This window comes from Oryx dammah, unplaced genomic scaffold (genome assembly GCF_014754425.2).
Source record: "Oryx dammah isolate SB20612 unplaced genomic scaffold, SCBI_Odam_1.1 HiC_scaffold_11, whole genome shotgun sequence".
In the NCBI taxonomy this organism is placed as follows: domain Eukaryota; kingdom Metazoa; phylum Chordata; class Mammalia; order Artiodactyla; family Bovidae; genus Oryx; species Oryx dammah.
In genome coordinates, this window is record NW_024070195.1 from 25,722,794 (window position 1) to 25,749,535 (window position 26,742).

At 45.1% G+C, this 26,742-nt stretch overlaps 1 protein-coding gene across 2 annotated transcripts in view; it reads left to right on the top strand.

Annotated features, from left to right (window-relative positions):
- Positions 1-26,742, top strand: part of ELOVL5 (ELOVL fatty acid elongase 5) — a 66,979-nt gene that overhangs the window by 12,624 nt on the left and 27,613 nt on the right. The gene's annotated exons all lie outside the window — the stretch shown is intronic.

Genomic DNA, 26,742 nt, shown 5'->3' on the forward strand with positions numbered 1-26,742 from the left:
TGTGCTGAGTGAATGAGTTGTGCTTTAAGAGATCAGTGTGAAAGCTGTATGTATTGGATTGGATGCGGGGAGGTTCTGGAGGCCAAGGAGTTCATAGGAGATGGTTCTGGCAAAGAGGTGATAGGACAGGACAGGGTGGGGGTAGGGTGACTGGAGTCATAGGGCTGGCCTGGGATCCGTGCAGGGGGGAGCGTGCTTTCAGGACTGGGTTCCTGGAAGGTGATTGGGCAAGAACAGAATCACCTGGATGGAGTCAGGAGGCAGGGAGGCTTGGCTTGTTGGGACTGAGGTGCAGACACACCATGTGTATGTAGGTGGCACGAACATGTGGAAACAGCGCTTGAGTGTGGGGTTGGGGATACAGGACTGGGTGTCATTGGTCATGACTTATCTGTTCCCTTTCTTTAAATTTTTTTATGGTGAAGAAACTCAACAGCTCCTTTGAAGGATTTAATAGGTCACATTCCTTAGTTAAGTTTTTCCTAGTGTTTTTTGCCTACATTTTTTTTTTCTGCCACTTGAATTCTATGAACCTCTAAAAAATTTTTAGTAAATAAAAATATTAATACTAAATTATTGTTTTAAAAAACTAGAAATAACATAATCTTATGACCCTTGCATAGTTCACCTTGTGTCATATGTCATCTTCCCAGAAGCCTCTGTGGCTCCCGTTGGTCTATCACCCACCCAGTCACTAGTGGTCACATGGTTACTATCCTCCCCTCCAACACACACACCCTGGGTTCTGACCCTATCAGATCTCACCTACTGAGCTGGGGAGGATGGAGCCTAAACAAAACTTGGCTTGTCCTAGCAAAAGGGAAATGGATGGTACTTGCTAGAAAAAAAATTTTTTTATTTAAATATCAATTTACCACTGAACTATATATACACTTGTTTTGGACTTGGTTACGTCCTGAAAGTTCTTGATTTCTGAATTCCTTTGTTCTTTATAATGAACTTGGTTGTAGTGATTGAAGTTACAGGTGTATTGACGTTAGAGGTGTTTTCCTGTAGCACCACACTCATTGCCTTCATACCTGTCTGTTGCTGCCGTCTTCCCTCTCTGATTACTGACCTGCTGCTGCTGCTAAGTCACTTCAGTCGTGTCCAACTCTGTGCAACCCCATAGACGGCAGCCCACCAGGCTCCCCCGTCCCTGGGATTCTCCAGGCAAGAACACTGGAGTGGGTTGCCATTTCCTTCTCCAGTGGATGAAAGTGAAAAGTGAAAGTGAAGTCGCTCAGTCGTGTCTGACCCTTCGAGACCCCATGGACTGCAGCCTACCAGGCTCCTCTGTCCATGGGATTTTCCAGGCAAGAATACTGGAGTGGAGTGCCATTGCCTTCTCCGTCACTGACCTTCTACTTGGTGGCAGTTGCACCATGTAATTTGCATTTACAAGTTTTCAGTGAAGATTATACTAAATTCAACTTTGAAAAAAGTTTAAAGCCTATAAAATGAATTGACCAATAATGGTAGCGCTAGCGGTAAGGAATCCACTTGCCACTGCAGGAAACATAAGAGACAGCAGGTTTGATCCCTGGCTCCGATCCCTGGGTCAGGAAGATGCCGTGGAGAAGGGCATGGCAACCTACTCTGGTATTCTTGCCTGGAGAATCCCATGGACAGAGGAGCCTGGCGGGCTACAGTTCACGGGGTCACAGAGAGTCAGATATGACTGAAGTGAGTTACCATGCACAATGTCCATAAACCACATGTGAAGAAAATCAGTTTAATTTCAAGGAGTTCCATTTCATTCTCCAGAAAAGGAAATAAGATTATTTCCTCCTTAGAATGAAGATTCCATTCTTTCTAAGTTAACCAAGTAAACTTCCTCTTCTTTCTTCCCTTTGCCCGTTGATTTGGTTAAATAAGACTTGTGGGTGCTACCTCGTTCATTGTCTTTCACATCAGTTGGTGCCCTGGTAAGACAGAGCCCCCACAGTATTCGGGAAGTGTAAGCCAAGTACAGCAGAGTTAAGCCGCGTTGATCAGGAGGTGGGAGAGGATGTGCCCCTTCTTGACATTTGAGCTACCGTCCCCTCAAAACAGTCATGCTGTTTCTTTTCTCTTGAAATCAAATTGTTTCCCTTAATGAGACGGTCAGCTTGGCATGCAGTCATTTTCTCTGATGTATTCCAATCTCAGAAAGCAAACAGAAAGAACATTTTATAGAGGAACCTGCAAATAGCTGTTCTGTGGCCGTGACCTGCGGTGAATGCCCTGAGCTCTAGTCTGAAAGCCCTGGGTTTCTTCACAGACAGATGGGAGGGTGTGATGCACCTTTATAGCAACTGAGTGTTCAGCGGCACATGGATTTCGTTCTCTTGTTAGCACTGCTCTCTGTCAAAGGAATAAACGATGGCGGTCATGCTTGGAGCTCTGAAATGTCACTCTCAGATTCTTATTTTGGAGAGAAGGGCGTGTCCTGTAAATTTCTCCCTCTTACTCATATTTATTCTGTCTGTCTCTGCTGACCTGCTTTGCTCCATCCAGTGGGGACCCTGCTTTCCTGTTGGTAATTGCATTCCCCGGGTGACGTCAGGGACATACTGCCGCTGACACACCGTTTAGAGGAGGAAGAAGGTGAACCCTGGACAGGGAAGACAGGCTCCCTTGAGCAGGCTGGGAAACCTCCTGCATGAAGCTCCCTTGAGCCCATTAGCATCATGGATCAGAGAACTGAAGACCCGGTGACAATTGGACAACTGAGGTGATAGGCAAATGGAAAGTGTGGTTTTTTAAAAGATATTTTGTTGTGGCAGAAAAATGCTGATGCTGAGCTCTCTCTTTCTCTCATATATATATGATACATATGTAAGTACTTAAGCACTTTAGCATCTGTATACTGGCTGATGAGTTAATCCATTCTATTTGTGGTACTACCTAATGGGACTTCACCACAGGATGCTTAGGTCTTTTTATTACTTAAAATTTTAGGTTTGGGTGAATGAGTTTCCATGAAGAGTATCTTCATTTGAAAGGAAAGTTAGTATTGTGCTAAAGAAACATTCAGAGTTTTTCACCCACATGCTAATAGGAAAATCAGCCCAGCCTGCTACATACAGTCTGATTTACTGGGAAATTGGTAAGAACTTACTTCACGGAGTGCTTTAACTTATATATGTTGTATGTTTTATTCATAATTGCTAGCTGGTTCTTTTTGAGGTATATTTGGGAATTTTGCATGTAAGTTGAGAAGCCAAATTTATAATGCCAGTTTAGAGATGAAACCTTACAGAGGAGGAAAAGTTCTGTATGTAGTTTTTAATACAGCAGCTCTCAGACTTTTTGTTCTTAGGACTTGCACTTTTAAAAGTTGAGAAACTCAGAGAGCTTCTGTTTATTTGGGTTTTACCTGTTGACAGTCATCCTATTAGACATTGATTTTGAAATCACTTTGGATCTCTGAAGGTCACCTTCATATGTGAACTTCATCGGGTATACTGGTTTTGGTCAATTTAAGGTCTGTAAGTACCATCCTTAGGTAGGGTAATATTTCAGAGTAAATTTATGTCCTCTGACAATGCTGGTTGCTTGCATAGATGCCATACTGGAGGACTGTCAGTTTTTAAAATAAAAATCCAGAGCAGAAAGGAGTAACTTAAGAAGGTCTCAGTGTGGTGTAAATACCTTTTTAGATGTTCACTTTATTTATTTTTTAAATCTCATTCTCTTTGCCATCTGTACATTATTGTATTGGGGCCTTCAGATTGGCTGTCTTTTGGAATAGTTGTAAAAACAGCTAATTTCTTTTGTGTTCATGTCTGTTTGATAGATCTCTTAACTTTTTTTTTTTTTTTTTTTTAATACTAATGATTTTGCTTACCCTCTGAGCCATCAGGGAAGCCAAGCGTCGCATCCCCACATCTCCACCTTGTTCTTTTTAACCATTTAACCTTTACCGCTTTCTTGTGTTACCAGAAGGTCCTTCTGGCCTTTTTGTATGTCTGATCATGCAGCGTTCTGCTTTGGGGAACTGTCGACACGCATCCGCCTGCCCTGTCCTTTACTCTGGGGACTTCTTTGAGGCTGTTTATACCCTTGGTTTCTGTGATGTCTTGAGTCCGGTGCCACTGTAGAGTGAGCTGCTCGCTTCCACGTGCTCAGGTGTTTCCATGGGGTACGTTTTGCATTGTCCAGTATAGTAGTCACAAGTCACGAGTAGTAGTTACTACAGCCCTTGGAATATGGCTAATGCAACAGAGGTTTTCCACTTAAACTTTTAATTTACCTTTAAATAGCCCTGTGTGGCTCCCGTCTCTCCAGAGGATATAACTCCCAGGGAATCTGAGAGCTTCCTTTCTACTGACTCATGCCTGCCTCCATCTTGACCTCAAGAGTTTCTTGCAAGTTCACCCATTCATTTTTATAGGAGTTTTGTGTATATCTTACCTGTCACTTTTAGAAGTGTTTTGTAGCATGTAGGTTTCAGCATCTGTAGGCTGTTTGAAGTTGGCTGCTTTTTATGAAATCTTGAGACAGTTCTAGGTGATGTTCGAGGGTAGAATAGAGTTAAGAGAAGGATTTTAGGTTGGGGAAACTTGAACAGACTTATCAGCTACTAAAAAATTTGAAGATAAAGGGGGAAGCAGAGTTGAGCAGTCATTTCTTGAAGGAGGCAGGCAAGTAGGAGATGCTGAGCCTCCTTTTATGGATTGGGAGGGAAAGAGTAGCTTTTTTTTTTTTTTAAGTATTTGAATTTTTTTTGACACAAAAGTCATATAATAGGATGTTAACTTTTTAAAAAAAAATGTTTTGGCCTCACAGCATGGCATGTGGGATCTTAGCTCCAGTTCCTGATCAGGGATCAAGCCTGCAGTGTGCCCCCTGCAGTGGAAGCACACAGTCTTAACTACTGGACAGCCAGGAAAGCCCCTGCAATTAACCATTTTAAAGTGGACAATTCAGTGGCATGCAGTTCACCCACACTGTGGTATCCCAGCCACCTCTGTCTAATCCCAAACCATTTTCACCCCCCAGAGGAGACCCTGTGCCCATCAGCCATTCTCAGCCCTGCCCTTCCCCACCCCCAGGCTTTGGGCAACACTGATCTTTCTATCTTTAGCCCTGATACTGGGAAAGATTGAAGGCAGGAGAAGGAGGCGACAGAGGATGAGTTGGTTGGATGGCATCACTGACTCGGTGGACATGAGTTAGAGCTGCTGTAAGGACAGGGAAGCCTGGCTATCGTGCTACAGTCCATGGGGTTGCAAAGAGTTGGACACAATTGTGCAACTGAACAACAAAGTCTGCATATTTCATATAAAGTGAATCATACAATATGTAGCCTTTGATGTCTGTTTTCCTTCACTTGGCATAATTGGAGTTTCATCCACCTGTAGCAGGTAACAAGCACCTTGACATTTGAAGGAGAGAGAGAGTTTCAGGGAATGCATACCGACAAACCTGAATCTCAGCAGAACATGTCAGTTCAGCTAGTAAGATTGTCCAGGATTAAGGCTCCACAGGGGCAGATGTGGCGGCAAGAGTATCTGTGGGATGGTTGACTGAAGACACACCCCGGGAGCCAGCGCTGGGATGGAGGGGGCAGGCATCAAAGTTCTGGATCTGGTGATGGTAATCGCCACCAGTGAATTGGCTGCCAGTGGGGTAAAGGGGGAAGAGTGGGTGGGGAGGAACCTCCCTTGAGAGGGGCAGGAGTGTCCTGTTTCTAACTGGGATAAATTTGGGAACCTGAGTCAGAGCCCATCTGTAGCAAGGGACCGTCTTTCGCATACATACCAGGGCACTGTCCCGCCTGCTGCGTGAACCAGTGGACAGACCGCGCTTCTGAGCCAGTGAGGTGGAAGCCATGTCTTCCCTTCCGAGCTGGGTGACGAAGCAGTTCTGCTGGCTTGGGGGCTTCTCACACACCCAGAAGCAGGGGATTGGAAAGCAGACCCAGCCTTTTTTGCTGCTGCCCTTTGATGAAGGTCTTAAAGCTGAGTCAGCTGCCCTGGTTGGTGCTGGGAGCAGTGATGGAGACCGCGGTGTTGCCAGCGAGGCCACGCAGGACCAGGCTGTCTTTGCCCAATGACATAAAGGTCAGAGGACTTTCAAATCTTCCCATCTTGTCCCCAATCTGCTCTTGAGCCCAGCGATCATGCACCACTCATCCATCCCACCTTATTATGGGCCCAGTGCCAAGCTGTCCTCCATGTGAACCTTGCCCTCGAGGGCTGATCGCATCTGGGCAGTGATTCGAGTGTAAACAGAGGAGCTTCACCAAGCCTGGGCTTTGGGGGAGAGGAGTCAGGGGAGATTTCTCTGAGTGAGGAATTTTATGCAGAGGTAAGTGTAGGGGTCCGAGGGGCAGGAGGCAGAGCTTGCCTGCAGAGAGGAGAAGGTGGGAGGTGGGTGTGGTTGGGCGGTGGGCAGGGCAGGGCGGGAAGGGCAGGCTTGGGCTGGAAGCCGGGGTGAGCCAGTGATGCAGGGGCCCTAAGCAAATGAGGGGTTGTGGGTTGTCTGCAGAGAACAAGGTGCACAGTCATTGAGAGGCTTCAGGCAGTAGTTGGCCTGTCAGTTTTGGTGGCTCCGGTGCAGTGCGGAGATGGGGGGCAGGGCGCGGCAGGAACGGTGGATAGCTGAGACTGGCCATCTGGGAGAGCCGGTGGAAGAACACGGTCTGGGGTGGTGGTGTGGCTGGGAGAGGTGGATGTGTGTGAGGCGCAGGGGGAAGCATCAGCGCACGCAGAGATGGTGGTGGTGTCCAGGTGCACCGCCGCTCACCCCTGTATCCTTCCATGCCTCCTTGCATGCTGTGCTTCAGCTTGAAACAGCCATCCACATTCGGCCTCCTAGGTCTTTGACTTGTTAACCCTTAATAACCTGGCCCCATCCCACCTGTATGAAATCTGCCCAGATTCCGCCGAGAATCAATTCCTTTAACGTTTACAGAGCGTTCACATGTTTCAGTATGCTTTAAATCATTGCTGTCAGCTTTCAGGTGAAGGCAGAATCATAGCCCATGTGACCGCTTCATCCTTCTCAGGGCGTCGCAGCCCCCTTTCCCCTCTGCTCTTGGATCGTGTCTTTCCTTTGGCATGAAGTGAGGCGAAGCATTAGTCACTCAGTTGTGTCCGACTCTTTGTGACCCCATGGTCTGTCCATGGAATTTTCCAGGCAAGAATACTAGAGTGGGTTGCTGTATCCCTTCTCCCGGGGATCTTCCCGACTCAGGGATCAAACCCGGGTCTGCTCCATTGCAGGCAGATTCTTTACCATCTGAGCTACCAGGGAAGCCCTTTTCCCAAATCCCTTGGCCTAACCACTCCCACTGCTCTTTTAAGGATGGGTCCTAGCTCCACTCCTCTGGGGAGGTCTCCCTGGGTGCCCCAGCCCCAGATCTCTCCCTCCGCCCCTCTGTGCTCACCCCTTTGGTGCTGCTTCTCTTTTACCAGGTTCCTTGTGGTCTTAATTTTCTACATGTATGTGATTCCAGATAGACTGGAGAGTTGTGGATTCCTCCCAGTCCCCTCCATCAAGAAGAGTGTATGTAAAAGGCTGGGATGCTTGTGCAATGCACAGGGGGCTCCTATCCTCAGTTCCTGTGATAGTGGGCACTGGAATGGATAAGGTTTGACACTTGGATGTAAGTATCATGTGCCTGGTTTGTGACGCAGTAACGGCTGTCTTAATCTAGAATTTGTTCTGAAGAGTAATACCCGAATGATTCTTCAGTGCTGTGGTTTTTCTCCATACCTGGTTTTGTTCTTGGACAGGACCCTAAACCCCTGAGAGGTTGGTCAGGAGTAAATAGAGTGCGACACACGTGGTGTCCTGAAGGACCAGCTGGGCACCAACCTTCCTGACAGAAATCAACCCCCTGCTGGGACCTTTACCTTGGAAACTGGGCCTGGGGGCAGAACAGAGTCAGGAGACCTGGCAACCTTTAGCATAGTGCCTTTCTACCTTTTTCAAGGGAGTGGGGTTATTAGTGTCCAAAAAATAGTCCTTGGCCTCAGGTTAATCTGTACTCCCAGCCTTTGAGGGAAAGTGCTTATTTATGTAATATCCCACGGGCTATCTCTGCTGTTTGCACATCTTTGAAAGTTCTTCTGTGCCAAGCTATTTCTACTGTTTCTTGATCCTCTTTGTAGATGGAAACATGCTGATCTGATAATAGAGCATTCCTCAGCTTTTTCTCTTGGTCTAAGACCAGATCATTATCCCACACTCATTGCTGTCTTTATTTTTCATATCTTCTACCTGTATGTCCTTGTTCTACTAGACTGGACAGTTGTGGGATCCAGTATATTTTTAATTGCATCAGTTGGTGTAACATCTAGAGATAGATCCATAACTGATTATATGTGCCGCTGTTGTTGTTTGTTGTTCTCCAGTCACTAAGTCTGGCTTCCCTTGTAGCTCAGTCAGTATAGAATCTGCCTGCAATGCAGGAGACCTGGGTTCAATTCCTGGGTCAGGAAGATCCTCTGGAGAAGGAAATGGAAACCCACTCCAGTATTCTTGTCTGGAAAATCCCAAGGACACAGGAGCCTGGCAGGTTACAGTCTGTGGGGTCACAAGAGTCATACATGACTGAGCGACTGGGCACACACAGTCACTAAGTTTGTGTCCAGTTCTTTGCAACCACATGAACTGCAGCGCGCCAGGCTTCTCTGTCCTTCACTATCTCCTGGAGTTTGCTCAAATTCATGTCCATTGAGTTGGTGATGCCATCGAGCCATCTCATCCTCTGTCGTCCCCTTCTCCTCCTGCCCTCGATCTTTCCCACCATCAGGGTCTTTTCAAATGAGTCAGCTCTTCACATCAGGTGCCCAAAGTATTGGAGCTTCAGCTTCAGCGTCAGTCCTTCCAGTGAACACCCAGGACTGATCTCCTTTAGGATGGACTGGTTGGATGTCTTTGCAGTCCAAGGGACTCTCAAGAGTCTTCTCCAACACCACAGTTCAAAAGCATTAATTCTTCATTGCTCAGCCTTTTTTATGGTCCAGTTCACATCTGTACATGACTACTGGAAAAATATTTTAAAGAAATTTGAGGATTTGTTACTCATCTTGGCTCTAGAAACTGACCAGGGCTGCACATGGTAGACACATTTCTCATTCCATATTATGTTATCCCTCAGGGCACTCAAACCAGAAGTTTCCATGTGAAATTTTTTTCAGTCATAACCTCACTGAAATTACTTTATCACCTTTATTTGCTTTTCTATCATTTCTAAGCAGGTTTGCTACATGAGATTTAATAGGACTACACTGATGCTGTGTGCAGAACACCAAACTTCTTTCTCGTTCATTTGAATGGGGAAGAAAAACAAAATCAGGTGTGTCATAACCATGGGCCCAGTGACATTCTGCTTTGCACACCTCTGTCTTGGTGGTGAGGATGCCTCAGGCATAAATCATTCCTTACAAAACTTTAGTTTGTTACTTAGAACCCAGCAGTGTGTTATACATATTTGAAGGTGCCTTTTGGATGCCGTTTTGTATTTTCCTTGCCAAGGTAAACTTAGTCTGATTTTAGTTTGAGCAGTAGTTAAGAGCTTAGTTTGTATCCTCTGAAGCAAGTACAGGCTCTGTCATCATGTATAGTACCTTCCAGTGTGTGAGCCTCCGTTTCTGCCTCTGTAAAGTGGGCAAAAGACCCTTTACAAGGTTACAAAAATTTGAAATAAGTGGTGCATGTCAGGGTGCCTGGAGTGACACTTAAACACACTGAGTATTCAGTGTCAGTTACTACTCTCATGAACATCATTGTATTTTTTATTTTTAATGATCTTTCCACCCTGATGGCGGGGATTCTCTAAAGGAAGAATATTATGATTTTTGTAACAAAATCGTCTTAACTCATTAGTGAGGCATTACAGTCTGTGATGATCCAAGGTTCATTTGATCCTGGAACAAATCAGGCCAGAGTTAATGCTGTTTCATCCTATTAGACCTGGGGTAGCTTATATCCCAATGCACGCCTGACATTTTGTGGGTTGAAGTTTTCTTTCACTGGGGCTTCCTTTTCCCCAAGGGGTGGCCCACTTATCGTCAGGAGGATTTTTACGATGCAAGTAGCAGTTGGTTGATTCTCAGTTGAAGCTTTGGGTTCAACTTTTTTATTCTGGGTGTGGGTGAGAGGACTCCTTGGGGCTTCTCATTTGTATCCTGTGAAATGCATGGGGACTTTCTCTGTGAGCAAGTCAAGCTGTTTTTCTGACTGCTGACTCAGTGCCTCCACATGGGGTTTGAAAAAAAAAAAAAAGCTGTATTATGATGCTTTTTACTGACAATAATACTAGTGACATAAACTGAATTGGCTGGCTTGGCTGCTAATGAGCAAACAATGGCCTGTCCTCTCCAGAATGTTATGTACACAGTTAAAAACCACCTGGAAGCACCATCTTACTTAAAGTTCTTAAACACAGAAAACATTTGGCTTTTTAAAAGCTGGTTTTATGAGCCTCTGTTACTAGAACTGGGTTTACTGGTGTTCTGTGGGGCTCCTTTGTGACTGGGTTTGTAGATTCTGTTTTTTAAGAAACAGCCCATGTCCCTAGGCAAAATAGATACTTAAACACTTGGTGTGTACTTTGTTAAGTGCAAGATCACTATTGTGTGTGTAAGATGCATGCTTCCTTGGTTTAAAAATTTTAGCTAGACTGAATTCCTGGCCTTAAGGGGGGATCTTTGTGGAATGCAGACAAGTTCCATTTACTAATAACCTGTGTGAGTCACTCAGTCATGTGCAACTCTTAGCAACCCCATGGATTGCAGCCCACCAGGCTCCTCTGTCCATGAGATTTTCCAGGCAAGAATACTGGAGTGGGTTGCCATTTCCTTCTCCAGGGAATCTTCCCGACCCAGGGATTGAACCTGGGTCCCTTGCACTGCAGGCAGATTCTTTACCAACTGAGCTACCAGGGAAGCCCAGAAAAACTTAAGTGACCAATTAAATACCAGCTTACATTCACTAATCAATCTTTCAGAAAGTAGATGATACACAGAATTTATTATTTTTCTTTTATAACCATTAGCCAGAAATGACTACATACATATATTTGATGTTTCTTCAGCTATTGGGCTTTCTGTATGATTTATATTTTTAATAACATAGAACATGTTGTATCAGACTAAAAAAAACACCTCTTTTTCCTTCATAACATTACCTAGTCCTGGCCAGGATGCAGTTTTATAGACTACTCACAAGTTCCCTGCAGGTGGGAACATTAATAGGTGAAGGTGTTTAGGAAAGAAATTTTGCAAGATATATGAAGACTCTTTGACATAATTGGCCAACTTCTGGGAATCTCATTCAAGAAAATAACACACAATTAAAGTTTTATGTGCAAAGATGTTCATCACAATGTTATTTAAGAATGCTAAAGATTTGAAAACAGACTAAATGATTGATAATGGAATAATGAAAGCATTTATATAAACATTACTCCAAAGCTCAGATTAGATTTATGAAGAAAGTAATTGCTGCACTGTTGAAATGCAAGATTATACAGGTATATGCTTTGTTAAAGCCCAGAAAAAAGTGAAATATATTTGTATTTCATTTCTATATTTATTATGTAGTGTTGGTTCAGTCAGTTAGTCATGTCCAGCTCTTTGCGACCCCATGGATCGCAGCACGCCAGGCTTCCCTGTCCATCACCAACTCCCAGAGCTTACTCAAACTCACATCCATCAAGTTGATGATGCCATCCAACCATCTCATCCTCTGTCATCCCCTTCTCATCCCGCCTTCAATCTTTCCCAGCATCAGGGTCTTTTGAAATGAGTCAGTTCTCTGCATCAGGAGGCGAAAGTATTGGAGTTTCAGCTTCAGCATCAGTCCTTCCAATGAATATTCAGGACTGATTTCCTTTAGGATCAACTGATTTGATACCCTTGTAGTCCAAGGGACTCTCAAGAGTCTTCTCCAACACCATAGCTCTGTGCTAAATGCTATACACTAACCATTCCATCCAATTAGGTATTATTTGCACTTCCATTTGAAGGGAATACTTCAGGTGAGGCGATTGAGGCTTTCAGAGGTTGACTTGCCCAAGGTCACTCTGTTTGTAAATGGCAGAAAGAGGGACATAGATTTTGCCACACTCTCAGAGGCTTTTTGTTTCTACTTTAAAATAGTCCCCTTCCCCCCGCCCCCCAAAAAAGCCCTCTTCGATTTTTTTCAAGTTTCTGCAATAAACATCCCTTTTTAATTTTTACTGTAACATAGGAACTAGAGTGATGGTTAAAAGAGCACCCTCTGGAGTCAGTCTGCCTGCTATGGACGTGACCTTGGATAAAGGACTTAACTGCCCTCTGCCTCAGTGTACTCCCCTGTGAGAAGGGGATGTGGAAAATGCTGGTCGGGGTCAAGTGAGGCCATCCTTTTACAATTATAGCAGAACGACTGGCACATAGTAAGGACTGTTGCCGTTAGTATCATCATGCTGCTCTTCAGAGAAAAGGACTTGAAAATAAGAGAAATCATTTGAAAAGGTGGGCTGGGCTGTCCTAAGTGGCTTTCAGATTCTTTTGGAGAGATGGGATGGGGGAGTAACTTTGGAAAACTTTTTCGTTAGCAGTCATTAGCACACCATTTAGTGGAGCGAAATAGCAATTTGCTAAATAATTCAACCTCCCTCAAGTGTGTAATTCAGGTTAGAGCATAGCTGGCTTAGTGTTTTCTTAGCAAGAGCACAAATCCCTAAACACATGTGTGGCTTAGGTCCTAGCTTATTTAACCTTGAACTTCTTATACTTAACATGACAGACTCAGTGCCCAGTTCATCTTGCAGATTTTTCTTACAAGAGAACATGTCATTACAGAGAACGTTCACTAGTTTGCACTCGGTAACTCTCAGTGCATGGCCTGCCTCCTGACTCAGCAGGCATGATGGGTCTATGATGAATATAATTAGTAGCTGACAGCACATTTCTAAGATCCTCAGAACTTTCCCTATTTCCCTTCCCCCCACCCCTATGACTCTGTGCTCCCTGACTCATTGACTATCCTGCCTGTGGGGTGCAGAGTCAGAGCCCGTGGGTTTTCTCCTCTCCCTCACCTCGCCTTCCTGCCGTCTCTCCTGTGGCCCCTGCCTGATTCCCTCCCCTGCCATGGCCTCACAGTACCTCCATCTCCTGCATGGACTATTGTGGCAGTCTTCTGACAGCCTTGATTATCACCCCCTTTCCAGCCTTCCACCCACCCCCAGTTTAAAAGCAAACACTAGCGCTCTTACCTGCTTCTCCAACATAGGTTTTCACTTTCCTCTCTCCTCCTCCCATCCCATTTCCCACTGGCAAGCCTCACACGTGCCCCTGTGACCCACTGGTCCCTGCGTAGAATCTACACATCCTTTGTCAGGGCATCTCCTTCAGCTTGTTAGTGACCTCTTCTCTCTCCCGTGAGACTCTGACTTCTCCGGAGGCGGCTGTTCTGTCCTATGGTCCGTGTCCCAGTGCCTCCCACAATGCCATGAATGTATGTTTGATGATCATAAAAACAGCTGCCACATGTGTCTTGGAGTTGAATTGAAGAGCCCATGCATTGCCCCCAAGTGTCTCTATAATCTCACAAGAATCCTGTGGGGTGAAGGCATTATTACACATGTTTATAGATCAAGAAACTGAAATCTGTACAGCCTACCAAAGATCATACTATAGTGTGAAAGTGTCAGAACTCGGAAGGTAGTAACCCACATGACACACACATTTCGCGAGATTATTTTCTTGTAGGACTAGTTGGCACTTCATTATGAGTTCAGTATTAGTTTAGGGCCCATCTGGAGATCTGTCAGCCATTTACAGCTAGGGTTCCTAACTTGGGAATTGAGGGTTCCTAGGATGTGGGAGACTCTTTCAGTTTTACCCAAACTCTCTGGCATCTGGGGATAGAGAGAAGGTCACCTTTTTTTTTTTTTTTTAATTTTTGCTTTAATCATATTTTTACAGTTGGAGTGGAATCCCCAAAAGGTCTAGAGCTACAAATATCACAATTTCTATGGAAAATAGAATACAGAAAATAGAATTTTCCAAATGCCAGATGACTAGTTTATAAATTAACATCTGGATCACAGGGCTGCCCAGCATGGCACAGTGGTAAAGAATCCACTTGCCTATTCAGAGGATGTAAAAGACAGACTGATCCCTGGATTGGGAAGATCCCCTGGAGAAGGAAATAGCAACCCACTTCAGTTTTCTTGCCTGGAAAGTTCCATGAACAGTGGAGCCTGGCAGGCTACAGTCCATGGGGTCTCAGAGAGTTGGACATGACTGAGGATGCACGGAAGAACGTCAGCTATCTGGAAGGATGCATGCAAGAACATCAACTTATCTGGAACGCAGCCCTTTTGTAAAGTAGAGATTATGTGTTTTGATAAATTGAGGGAGTGAATGAATGAAAATGATTCACTTTAGAGGCTAGGTTTTTTTAAAGTAGCAATTTTCTTTAGACTCTGTAAACAGTCATTCCCTTTATCTCTTAAAACCACCTCTTTGTTATTACAGACGGAATGTTTGTGTGCCTCCGTTCCACCCCTGCCCTCCCTTCCATGGTTCATATGTTGAAACCCTAACTCTCAGTGCAATGGCATTTGGAGGTGAGGCCTTTGGGAAAGGTTTCAATGAACTTTGACCTTGGTCTTGCCAGCCCCTCAAACTGTGAGAATTAAAGGTCTGTTGTTTAAACCACCTGTCTATAGTATTTTTGTTATAGCAGTCTGAGCTGATAAGACACACTTCCTTCCCTTCTCCAACCTGAGGGTATATATTAAATTGTTCATGTATATAAAGATCATCATTGGAGAAAGCCATAATACATTTTCAACATGTCACTGCTTCTGTAGTCCTATTAATTTTCTTCAAGTGCATTTATTTGGTTCTTTCTAGGAATATGTGATAATTTTCCCAGGTCAAAGTAGGATATCATGTATTCTTTTATATCTGTCCCTTCCCCCCCAGTTAAATGTTTTGTCATGGAACATTTGTGTTTTTAAATGAGCTAAGAACGTTGAGTTCCAGCTAGACAATAGCTCGATTTCTGATCAACGGACCACATTGCCTATCTCTGCCTTTACCGTGATTCCTTAAACACATTTGATGCCCATGAAAGGCCTGTTGCTAAATAGTAATGTGTGCCATTTTACCGCCTAAATTCTTTTCTTGAAATTTCCTGATTGAGCTCTCCTGGAAAGATGTCTTGCAAGTTCTATCCATAGATATGTTTTTCTCCTCCTTAACTGTGTCCTTCATTTTCACTTTCAGACCTGTTAGTGCCTCGCTTTCCATGTTCTGGCTGTAGGTGGGCACCTAATTGACTTCATGCTAATCCAATCACTGGCTTCTGAATCTTCATTTTGTTACAGCAAAATGACTTTTATGACAGCTTGGAGTTGAATGCTGTTACTTGGGGAGAATTGAAATGAAGGGAAAATCTTGTTCTTAGCCAGTCAGAATATTCAGTTACACTCACGTGGCTTGCTGAAATACTTGGAGTTCCACTAAAATGGAATCGCCTTAGGGCCTCATTCTCTGTATTTCACCTTTAGTGGTCGCCAAGGGGGTTTTAAACACAGTGGCACAGTTGAAAGTGGCAAAGTTGAAAGTAGCACTTGGTGAAACGGAGAAAAGCTTTGCTCGGAAGAGATCTAATCTTGCTGGAGAATTTCCAGAGAGGGTTACAGAGGTCCCCACACCCCTTGCTGGCCAGTGTCTGTGCTCTGGGCCGCTGTGGGTGTCGAAGCCTCCTTCCCATCCAGGGACACCAGGGCCCCCTGCAGGATAGGACTTGTCGCCTACACCGCCCACACCCAGGAAACTGGGACCCCAGAACGGTAGGACTCCTCCACTTAATAAAAGTGCTTCTTCACCGCTTTGTGCTTTTCATTGGATTGACAAGAAAATGGCCCCAGAGATAGAAGAAAGCAGTTTTTATTTTTCATAATGGAATAAGCTTTTCTTGGTATTTTAATCAAAAAGCATCTAGAATGTGACAGCTCGAAAGTTTTCTATGTTCTGTGTAGGAGAACAGAAAATGGCACAGAAATAACGGAGGACATGGAGTTCGTATTTAAACCAGACAAACATAATAGATTTCCAGATGTATCCCAGTTATCTCTGCCTGCTTTCATCCATGGTTCTGTTAGATGGGACGGGACGTTCAGAATCTGGACTCTAGAACCCTTCAGGATCACAGAATGCCCCCGAATCATCAAAGCTTTGATTTTATTTGGGAAGATTTTATTTGGTATGCTTAATGATTTTCTTACTCTCTGAAAACAAGCCTGTATGAGAAGTATGGTCCCTTGAAGTTAGTCAGAACATTAGACTGGGGACTTTCCTGGCAGTCCAGTAGTTAAGACTCCATGCTTCCACAGCAGGGGCATAGGTTCAATCCCTGCTCAGGGAACTAATATCCTATATGCCTAGAGGCATTGCCAAAAAAAACACATTAAACTGCTCAAATAGTACTCCCATCACCTGCATAGTCTGGGTAAATCATATTGGAAAACTAAATTAGACAGATATGAAAATTAAAGTACTGGGAACTCCAACATTTAGGTGAAAGGTTAAGTTTTCATGAATGAGGTCATAATTCACACTGTTCCCTTCTGGCAGAAACTTTTAGGATGCCAGAAGGTCACAACTCTGTGTCAGTGGCGGTGCGAGGGAGGTGTTTGAATTTTTTAAAACGTCAGTTGCTTACTGGGCTGCTGCTGTTGTTTTTGCTCACTTTTGTGGATCTTTTTTAAAAAATGTAATTTGTTATTTTGAGGTAATTTCAGGTTGATAAGCAGTTGTAAGAAATAACACAGAGATTCTAGATCCCAAGTACCCTTTACTTAATTCCTCCTCCCTGGTGGCATGGTGCAGAACTGTAGTTTGGTACCACAACTGGTTGCTGACAGAGAAAAGAAGTAGAATGTTTCCATCCGCACATGATAGTCACATCCGCTTCTTTCCTGCCTTCACTCCATCTCTAACCCCTGGCAACCACTTATCTCTTTTCCATCTCTGTAATTTTGTCATTTCAAAATGTTATATAAGGGGGTTGGCTATTTTCCGCTCACAATAGCTCTCTGGGGATTCATCTGGGTTGTTACATGTATCAGCAATGTGTTCTTTTTGTTGCTGAGAAGTATTCAGTGATGTGGATGTACCCAGGGTTTGTTTAATTACCTTTTGAGGACCACCTTGGGTGTTTCTGATTTGGTGCTGTTACAGATAAAGCTGCTCTGAGCATTTATGTACAGGCTTTTGTGGGAGCGTCAGTCTTTTCTGTGGGATAAATGCCCGGGAGCTTCATTTTAATAACAACATACTGTTTAATTGTGTGCCTGTCCCATAATTTAGCAAATTTCTTTTAGATGGATATTTAAATTTAAAGGTCCTCCCCAATTTTCCTGCTGCTGCTATCACTGATGACAATCATATAAGTAAATCCTAATGCACTTCTGCTTTTATTAGTATAAGGATTTCTACAAGTGAGCTTGAGAATGCAGAATTTTAAGCTTTTTTAAAATATCTGGGTTTTTTTTAATGTTTATTTTTAATTTTAAGTGCATCTAATTCCAGAGCATTGTCATTACCTCAAAAACCCCATGCACATGGGCAGTTATTTCCTATCCTCCCCTCCCCAGCCCCTGGCAACCACTAATGCACTTTGTGTCTGTATGGATTTGCCTATTCTGGACATTGCCTACAATGGAATCGTATAATATGTGACCTTTTGTGTCCGACTTGTGTAATTTAGCATAATGTTTTCAGGATTCGTCTGTGTTGCAGCATGCATCAGTACTTCATTCCTTTTTACGAATGAGAAACATACAATACTGCCTTTTATTTATTCATCAGTTGGTGGAAATGGGGGTTTCACCTTTTTGGGGAGGCTATGATAAACATCGCTGCTGTGAATATTTGTGTGCAGGTTTTTATGTGAACATCTGTCTTCATTTCTTCTGCACTTGTACCTAGGAGTAGAATTCCTGGCTCACATGGTAGCTCTGTGTTTCACTTTTTTAGGACCTACCAAGCTATTTTCCACATCAGATGTATGATTTGACAGTCCCAAATGACGTATGAGTGTTCCAGTCTCTCCATGTCCTCACCGACAATTGTGTTTATGATTACAGCATTCTGGTGGGTGTTACGTGGATCTTTTTAAAAGTGAAAGGGCCAGAGCTATTGGGATGGTACTACCTTGCTGACAGGTAGCCCCCTGACCTACCGCGTAGGGAGATCCCTTGGGCACTGCTAATAGAGGACTTCCCAGTGGTGTCAGCAGGCTCTCTCTGGGCTAGTGTAGAGGAAGAGGAGACTGTGGCCCTGCCTACATCTCATGCCAGAGCACCTGACTTGGGTGCATATCTGCAAGGGCCCAGGAGGCTGGATGAGGCGAGCGGTTGCCTACTCATCCTCTGTGGACCCAATTGCAGAAACTCAGGCTGAAAATTTTCCTTGCTGGCTTTTATCATAACAGCAACTGTTTTACTTTTTTGCGGGAAAAAAGTTTTTCTTGGATCCTGTGAGATTAAAGGCTAGAAAGGCTTGTGGTTTTCTTTTTCACTGGTGACGTTTCAAAATTCATTGCAGATCACAAGCTGTCAAAATGATAGCTTTTAAGAAGTACTTTTTAAAAAAAATCAGCTGTGTGGTGGTTTGCAGAGAGCACAAGATTCATACATAGCAGAGTAACTGACTCTTATCCTAATGTGCCTTTTTTTCCCCACACACACACATATTGAGTCCCAGGAAACCAAGTTCCAATAAACCAGGACACCTGGTTTAAGTCATATAAACCTGCAGATAACTAAATGGATCTGTTTGTTTGGCCAGGTTACTCAAAGCCTCTGAACTTTAATTTCCTCATGTAGAAAATGGGGATAAGTCTCCACTGAGCCTTTGAAAATCTGGGTGTGTAATTAACATTATAATAAATGTTAGATTCCTTGTCTGTCAAGCTTCAGACTAGCAATGAAAGTTTTATACTCTTTTTATAACCAAATTCTATGCTTTAGAGTATTCAAGCCTTTTCATTTCCTTCCCAGTTCTAGTTAAATCAAGGTGTGTGTGTGTGTTAGGGCCATGTTTCTAATTGGTGCCTCAGCTGAGTGTGGTAACCAGAAGGAAAATCAGCAAAGGAAAGGGGAGTTGGCTTTGAAACACCCCCTCTAACCCCCACTGACCTGTTAGTTTACTCTATTGCTAAGTAACAGGTTACTGTAGAATTCAGCAGCTTAAAACAGCAGACATTTATTATCCCCCACAGTCTCTGAGGGTCAGGAGGCCCAGAGAGGCTGAGCTGGGTGGTTCTGGCTCAGGCTCTGTGATGAGTTGGCTGTGGAGCCGCAGTCACCGGCAGGCCCAGGCCAGAGTGTCCACTTCCTTACTCATGGGGCGGTCACTGGGAGAGGCCTTGGTTTCTTTGTGCATACCCCACGCCCCCGAGCAGAATGGCCCACAACAGGGCAGCTGGCGCCCCCGGAGCAGCGAGTCATCTGAGCAGCGCACTGACCACGATGCCGGTCACAGTGGCTCTTATACCCGCATCCCATAAGGGACAGACAATCCCTTTTGCTGTGTTCCTCTGGTCACACCCACAGCCCCGGTCCAGTAGGGGATCGCTGGGGACCATCTAAGGGGCTGCCTTCCGCAGATGCCAAGTTCATGTGAAGACACCTCGGTCCTCTAATCCAGGAAATGAAACCGATCGGAAGTGTCTGAGTATAGGACTGACAAGAACGGAGCCTGAGCCCACCACTCGGCCAGGGTCCAGATTCTTCCCGTTGTCCACCTTGCGTCCTTCCAGGTAGTATGTCTAGTTAGCTGAGGGCAGGTATGTGCCGTGAGTTCTGGCATTGGCAGCCACTCGGTGACACCTTTGTATTACCCAAATCAGTGTGACCAGGCACCTGGTTACTGAATCCATCCTGTACCAAGAACAGCTGCTGGGGGTCACAGGCAGCAAGGCAGATGCTCCCTAGCTGAGCTTTGCAGACCTGGCCACCATCGACACCTGTCAGCCTGGGAAGTGCTGGTTAAGGGCTTCCCTGGAGGCTCAGTGGTAAAGAATCCACCTGCCAGGAGAGTTGGGTTCATTCCCTGGATCAGGATGATCCCCTGGAGGAGGAAATGACAACCCACTCCAGTATTCTTGCCTAGGAAATCCCATGGACTGAGGAGCCTGATGGGCTACAGTCCATGGGGTCACAGAGAGTCGGACATGAACCACAACCACCAGCTACTACCGGGGAGTATTCTTTATAACAGCATTCCAGAGTGGACAAGGATTTTACACTACTTAATATGTGCTGACTGTATGGTATATATGCTATGTGATACTGTGTTTTAAAAATATAACTGATCTCTAACTTAATGGGCTTAGAGATGACCTCCCCACTCCATCCCCTGCTCCTGCTGGTAGAGCTAGAACAAACAGGGAGTTGTAACTTAATTTGTAGGAATCAAAAACATTTTGTCCTTGACTACTGTCCTAGTCTAGACTGTCATTGTAATACGTAATATGGATACTGTCTGCCACAGATTTCATTAGTGTCCAAAAGCCCAGTTTATATACACAGAAGTGGTTCCCAGAGAAGGTTACTCATCAAAATTACCTAAGGAACTTTAAAAAAAAAAAAATTTTCTCAGTCCCTTGACTACTAAATCATTTTCTAGAAGTGGGTCCCCGAAAAATTTGTTTTTTAAAGCTTCTAGGTGATTCTGAGATGTGGGTTTATTCATTCATGTTTTCAGCCAGGAATTAGCAGTCTGTCAGGCATAGCTCCAGGCTCTGAAGATACAAATGAGAAGGCCAGAGGTTCTGCCCTTGAAGAGCTTGGAGTTTAATGGGGATTGTGAACAAATGAGCACATAATTACAGGGTGACTGACAGTCACAGCACTTTAAACGTAAGCCTGTAATTTTATCCCTGATGAAGATACTGAAAGTAATGATGGGCATTTGAAGATGAGGCCAAGGTGAATTGCCACCATTTTCCCACTGACTTCCCAAATAGGTCTTGTATCTTAGTCGCTCAGTTGTGTCCAACTCTTTGCAACCCCATGGACTAGCCCTCTAGGGTCCTCTGTCCGTGGAATTCTCCAGGCATGAATACTGGAGTGGGTTGCTATTCCCTTCTCCAGGGGATCTTCCCAGCCTAGGGATCAAACCCAGGTCTCTTGCATTGGCAGGCAGATTCTTTATCGTCTGAGCCACCAGAAATTTCTAGGGTCTCTTATCCAAGCATCATGGGTGAATACACTGCTTACCACTTTGTTTCAGGAGGGCAGAGGGATGTCCATCTCTGCCGTTTTCCTAGCAAGCATACACTGCTTAGCACACAGTAGGTGCTTATTAAATATTTGTTAACTTTGTGAGTCAGCTGCCTTTCCAGTGACTGGTGGCATGAAGGGCAGTTGTTCTCAGCATCACCAGGAACACAGAAATAAAATCAGTCACCAGACGACCTGATCCCGACACTTGACCTTTTGCCTTGTCTCCCCGCAGCCTTGTGCGGATTGATGAGTTTCTGTTATCTAAGCTTTTTAGGGGAGCAGAGCTCTCCACCCATCTGCAGCGGTCCGGTCTGTATCCACCGGCAGGGGGTTTTCCTGTGTCTAGATTTGCTTTGTCTTCTAAATGACAGTGAACCAAGCCAAATGTCACCTGTCTTATTCTCCTGATTTCAAATGAAAATTAAGTCATCCAAGAGTAATTTTCTACAGTGAACCCTTCTCCAGATGCTTGTGGGGTAAGTGGGTTGGTGTGTGGGGTCTCTAGTAGGAGAAGAACTTTGATGATATGTTGTATTCTTTAGTTGTGGATAAGAATACCCCCTGGAAGCTACCAGAGGCCAAGGTGGGGAGTCATTTGACATCTAACCTTGGGCCTTGGAAAGAGCATAAAGACAGAATGGGGAGGAAGGACCACAGATGATTCATTTAAGAACAGAGCCCCTGGGTGATCCTCCACCGCTTTAAAAGAATGGAATATCCTTCTCCGGTAATGGTTAGAATAGTGCTTTTCGGTTAACTGGTGGCCAGTCAAGGAGCTGGAGACAATGGAAGGGGCTTCCCTTTTAACCTTTTTTTTTTTTTTTTAATTTTAAAATAAGCTTTCATAGTTATTTACTTATCTGATTTAGATGGGTCTTAGTTGCCGCAGTCGGGATTTTTCTTTGCTGTGTGCAGGCTTCTCTAGCTGCCCCGTGGCATGTGGCGTTTTAGTTCCCTGACCAGGAATCGAACCCATGGCCCTGGCATTGGAAGGCAGATTCTTAACCACTGGACTACCAGGGAAGTCCCTAACCTAGGGAATACTTGAGTGTGGCAGCACTTAGCTTCCCCTTGATTGTCTGTTGCACCAGAACGAGGGCCTCAGCCTTCAACCACGCTGCTGACCTGCAGCTGGAATTGGTGGTGCCCCAGCTTTGCAGTGACTTGCCTGAAGCCCAGACAGAGCCATGTCCTTTCTCAGTGCACAGTCAGAGAAAATGACTCCATCAGAACATCCACAGGAGTTGGACGTGCCCTTAGAATGGGGTAATAAAGTATGAGAAGCCTGTGGGGGAAGGAGGAAAGGCACAGATTCCTGAGTTGTCAGAGTGAGGAGGCCACTGTGGATGTGGCAGATAATTTCTTCCAAGCCAGGATGTAATCTGGAGTTAACATCTATTTAAGTGCCGGCTTTCTGAAGGGATTCTCTCATCAACTTGCTTTCCTATCTGGAAGTACTTGGATGTTTTTCCCCTTGAGGGTCTTTAGGATAGTTTTATATTTGAACATTTCTGAGCAGGTGTGGTTAGCTTCCTCCTCTCACTCCTGAGCTGATTTTCTCCAGCTGAGAAAAACCTCTGTAAATTCAAGAAACAGTGTTGTGACTACCACATTAAAGTACCATTTAATGTTTTGTGTTGTTGGCAGCAACCTGAACAGCATTCCCCTGCCTGCTTAACAGGAGCAGACTGTTAAGGGGGTGAATGGGTCGGAGAAGAGAAAGCGGAGGGAGACTTCCTCCTGACCCCAGGGAGCTGGAAGCTTGGCTTAGCTGACTCATTTTTAGCTGGACCGTGAGATTCTAAATGAGTAAACAAGTAGAACAAGGCATGATGAGGAAGTTAACAGTAGTTAAGTGTCTGCCGAGAGCAGTGTGACTTGACTGATTTCTTACAGAAAAGGGAGCTTTCAGAGCAGACTAGCTGCTCCCTGGTACCACTGTCTTGGCAGCAAGAGAAACCAAGGCTTGACCCTGAAAATAAATCTTCACTGCTAAGCTTTAGAGTCACCAAGAAGCCTAGTTTTGGGTTTATGAAAATTAACCTCCTTTACTATAGTAATTTTTTAAAATCTTGGTTATCTTTTGAAGCAGATTTGCCTTAAGATGCTGGTACTATTCATGTGCTCAGCAGCTTTCTCGCTTTCTCCAGCTCCTGGTGTAAATGGCCAAGATGGTTAGCATTTGCACTCTGAGACTCATAACTGCATCTCAAGAACCGTGACAGGAGCAGCTCTCTTTAAGCCCAACCACCTTCCCTTGTGGCCACCCCCTCCGCCTTGTTTGCTCGCAGCTTGTTGTCCCTCTCCAGGGCCAAGTGGAAAGCGAGAGGGGGGACTGGTTTGCTGGGAAACTTGTTGTAGTATCTTATTTCAAGCCTCCAGCAAATTCTGTGTGATTCTGGATCATAGTGAAAAAAGAATGCTTGTTCAGCCTCACACAGGTGACTCACCTGGCACATCTCCTGGGCAGAGCTGGCTCCTGGACAAATGGATCGTCCACAGGAGCCCGGCTCTCTTGAGGGGGTTCGGATTTTGGCCTTTTGTACTCTGCTATTTCCAGGTCTTTTTATTTTCTGAGCTCTGGCAGTTTTGACACTTCTCCTGAAGTTAGGCCTGAGGCTAACCTCAGTCCTGAAATGCGTGGCAGGTGTCCCAGGAGCTTGCCCGGGGTCACAGGATTAATGCTCTAGGTGAAGGTGCACTGAACTCTGTCGCATCCTGTTTTTAATACCGCGTAGTTCCTAGCCCCAGTTAGTGATTTCTTTTCTTAGTGAGGCACGTACAGTGAGACACAATTGTAATACAGCCACATGGTTACCAGAAACACTCTAGAATTTGATAGTGGGAAGTAATGTTCAACGGTGTCTTTTGGAAAATGTGCATAAAAGAGGGATTCTTCAAAATCTGTTCTAACGCACCCACCTCTGTTTTCGACCCTTAGCGTGTTTTCCTTACCATCATTTTGTGTGTGTGGCCCTTGACCTGGTGAAGAACTTTTGGATACTGTCGTGGTTAGATTTTTTTTTTTTTTCTTTAGTGGATCCAACCCCTCCCCGTCATGATCTGTGGTTCTGGAAGCCCCTGTAGATTGGGTGGGTGCCAGGGGCTCCTGGTTAAAGAGGGTGGGGGAGGTGATGCTTGGCTTAGTGTCAGCATGGTCAGCCTCCTGGGAGGACTGACATCCCCTTTTCCCGTCTCAGTGTGGGGAACCAGTCACATCAAAGAATGGCTTATTCTTTGCTGAGCTCAGGACCAGAGCTCCTCTCGCGTGGGCCCAATGCCTGGGCTTGGTCCCTGCCAGTACGATTGTCCAGAGCAGCTGTGTGCCTGCGTGGCCCAGCTCGCCCGGAGCAGCCAGTAGGATGACTCTGGTGGTGAAGTGACGTTCCCGGCCCACGAGTGGCTCAGAAGATGGGACTCTGCCATGGGTGGGCGGGCCGCAGACCTGGCCGTGCACTTGGATTGTGCAAAGTGGGTCATGCCGTTCCCGTGATCCCTGATCACCAGGCAGAGTGTCAAGGGCTTGGCAGGGCCCCGTGCCTCTCCTGTTCTATTAGAAAAGTACAAAAGAGTACAGCTCAGCCCACAGGCCACTCAGCAAGTGCCCAGTTCATCCAGCGGGGCGGGCCGCCTGGCGGGAGGAGTTCACTCGCTGGGACCTTTTGTCCTGTTCTGCAGTGGCTGGGCAGCTGGGGAGCTAACTGCAAAGGGGATGTGGGGACAGGCTGTGAGCACAGCTAAGGTGCCGCCTCTCCTGCCAGCCTGTGGCCACATGCTCCCCGCGCCTTGGGGTTGATTTCTGTGAACGCTGGTGGGCAGGAGGAGGGGGACAGATGTCTCCGGGCCACTGCCCCCAGCCGGCCCTTGAACTGGAGTGCCCTTTCTCTTTGCTCTGTGGTTACCTTCTGCGAGTGGCAACTTCATTTTCCAAAGGAAATTTTTGCTCCACGATCCCATCCCCTTTACTGTGCTTTATTTTTTTCATGCCAACATTTACTTTACATATTTTACGCGTGTGTGTTCCTGCCCCAGCCTGGAATTTTTGCCCCCAAGGGGCAGTTATTATTTCCCACATGTTGCAAGTAGGAACGTGGGAGGAACTTCTGTGGTGGCCCAGCAGTAAAGAATTCTCCTGCCAGTGCAGGAGATGTAAGTTCAGTCTTTGGGTCAAGAAGATCCCCTGGAGAAGGAAATGGCAACCCACTCCAGTATTCTTGCCTGGAGAATTCCATGGACAGAGGAGCCTGGAGGGCTATAGTCTGTGGGGTTGCAGGCGAGTTAGACACAGCTGAGCGACTAAACAGCAACAGCAGTGGGTAGGAGGTTAAATAACTCCTATGGTCCAAGGTCGTATTATAGTAAGTGGAGACAATGGGTTTCAAACCCAGATTGTCTGATAAAGAGCCCACATGGAACCACATAACCCCCTGCCAGCCTGTTGTGCTTCTCTGGTTGTGTAACTGCTGAGGGACAAAGGTGTCGTGTCTAATTGTTGGCATTTGGGTGTGTGGGGAGCTGGTGGCTTCTTGGCTGAAAGGAGTCCTCCAGGTGACCTCCTGAGTCACCCCCAGGGAAGGACAGATGTTGGGCCAGAACACTAGTACCTGTGGCTTTCAAGATGTCATTGATGGCTACGCCTGTGCCTCCCATAACCAGGCTGGGTTGACTCAGTTGTAACTATTAGAATCCATTAGGTAATTCCAAACTACTTTAAGGTAGTTATCCATGAAATTAGACAAAGGATAAGACGTAGGCTTCAGTGTGGCCAGCCAAGGGAGAGACGTTGCATTAAACTGCTGGTTGATGAAACCAATTTTGCCCTTGCCCTTGGAAGGAAAAACACTTGTGGTGGTTTCTGTAATAGTAACGACCAAGACAGTTAAAAATGTGCCTCCTGACTTTCATATAGAACATATAGTAAATAAATGCACAAATGAAAAGATGCTTCGCTAACTTGTAAATGTAAATCTCAAATGGGGGGAAAGTAGTGAGTTGTAAAATCTTTGAAGGTGGAGGTAGGTCTCTAACCACTGTTACGAGACAATCTCCAAGATGTCGTAATACACACAGTACTCAGCGTACATGTTTTCCCAACTTTTTTCTTTTTGTGCTTACCTCAGTAAGAATGTAGTTTACATCACACTCATAAATAATGGTACAGTAACACTGAAGATTCATGGCAGCATTATTCATTCTACCTAAGGACAGAGCACTCTGATTATGATGATTAGTTTGTTCTTTTTAATGCAAAGTTGGCTTGATCATGTATCGATATTAATGGGTTGCAACCAACAGTTACAGAAACTCTCATTCAGCATGTGTCATCTTTTGTGCTTAAAGGAGAGAAACCTCCAGGAGTATATCCAAGAAATGGTACCAGTAAGCTCCTTCTGACAGTGGGTCTGAGGGGTTGTGTTGGAGCAGAATGATGAGATTTTTCTTACTGCCTCTTTTCATTTTAAATGTGTGAATTTTTTGCTGTGGACATGAAGCATGTTAGGACAGTA